Source organism: Kryptolebias marmoratus, unplaced genomic scaffold (genome assembly GCF_001649575.2).
Source record: "Kryptolebias marmoratus isolate JLee-2015 unplaced genomic scaffold, ASM164957v2 Scaffold173, whole genome shotgun sequence".
NCBI classification, from domain to species: Eukaryota; Metazoa; Chordata; class Actinopteri; order Cyprinodontiformes; family Rivulidae; genus Kryptolebias; species Kryptolebias marmoratus.
Genome location: NW_023665907.1, coordinates 7,992 through 9,134, shown reverse-complemented (window position 1 = coordinate 9,134; position 1,143 = coordinate 7,992).

Genomic DNA, 1,143 nt, shown 5'->3' with positions numbered 1-1,143 from the left:
AAAGGTTTCACAAATCCCAATCATGGTTTTATTCATGTATCTGGAAGAGGAGAATGATCCAGTCCAGGTTTGAAGTGTCTAGGTGCAGTAGTTTTTAAATTANGAATCAATTAAAGACTTGGATGGTAGTGAAAAATTAGGTGGAATCGCCCTTTAGCTATTCGACGCTAGAAGTTAATGCCAACTTCAGCGTCGTAGATTAGGAGACGTCTGTTTTCTCTGCGAGACGAAACAAAAGCCTGCCTTCAGCTCACACTTACAGGATTATTAAAGACTGATGGCTGACTGGGTCACATATTTCTCTTTTTGTTTCTGATGTTTGGCTGTCGTGGATGTGAGCTCCCGCCTCCTGTCCGTCACCTGACCCCTGCAGCCCGGTTCAGGTAGAACCTCTGAGGGAACCATCTGAAGCAGTGTAAGCTGCAGCAGTGGCATATATTTTAAAATAAATTTGGAAATGATAAAACAAAAACACAAGGCAGAGATCTTTAAAAAGTTTTTTTTATCTATTTTTCAGGTATTTGAAAAAGCCTGAAAAATGTACGAAGTAAAGAGTTTGATGAAAAACTGTGAGAAGAAGATAATTTAACTGTCTAAAATTCCATTTTAACCGTTAGACAGGTCAAATGAAATAAATGTTGTGATTAAAACTTTACAGTATGGGTCAGTTTGGAGTAAACTTGGATAAACCGGAGTGAAACAGAGCACTGGTTATAGATTAGTGTCTGTCTGAGTCACAACAACACATTCATCCAAATTTAATAAGAAATTTATTCTCCAACGGTTACAAAGAACAAAATATCATATTTATATGTTACATGACCTGTACACAGATGGGATGGTTCAAGAGCTAACAAAAACAACAAACTAAGAATATTTAAGTTTGACTTGAAATAAAAAATATAAAATGGACAGATCGTTTACCCTGATACAGTGTTTAGGCCTCTTTAAACCGTCAACAACAACAACAAACAGGAAACGGCCTCTTTGGTTCCACAGTTCGCTGTTAAACATCTGAACTCCGCTACAAAAATAACTTTTCTTTGCAGTTATCACAAATCATGCAGCTCCTCAGTGCAAATATTCGACCAACAACCGTCTTTGAAGAGTGAGCAGAGGGTGAGGGGGGGAGCAGAGGGGGAG